Raw genomic sequence first — 291 nt, 5'->3', positions numbered from 1 at the left:
ATTGCTATTGGTTGCTGACATTTTGTAAAGACTACGGAACTTTCACGAAGCTGTAAGGGCGCAAAACCACAGCCATTTTCGAAGCCAAGTAAACATCGCGTATGAGGCAGCAAGAATGGTCGACAGGGATGTTCCAAGTGCACGATCAAAGGGGTAGGGGTGGGAGTGGGAGGCAGCATCAAGCCAGTAATTGGGAGTGAAGGGCGTAGGGAGCGCGGAGCTCGAAGGTTAGGTTCCATAAATATAAAATGGGGGCTAAGAGAACTTCTCAAACTATTCTCTCGAAATTGC

The sequence above is a fragment of the Neomonachus schauinslandi genome, chromosome 3, assembly GCF_002201575.2.
Source record: "Neomonachus schauinslandi chromosome 3, ASM220157v2, whole genome shotgun sequence".
Classification (NCBI taxonomy): domain Eukaryota; kingdom Metazoa; phylum Chordata; class Mammalia; order Carnivora; family Phocidae; genus Neomonachus; species Neomonachus schauinslandi.
Note: the sequence above shows the minus strand (reverse complement) of the source record.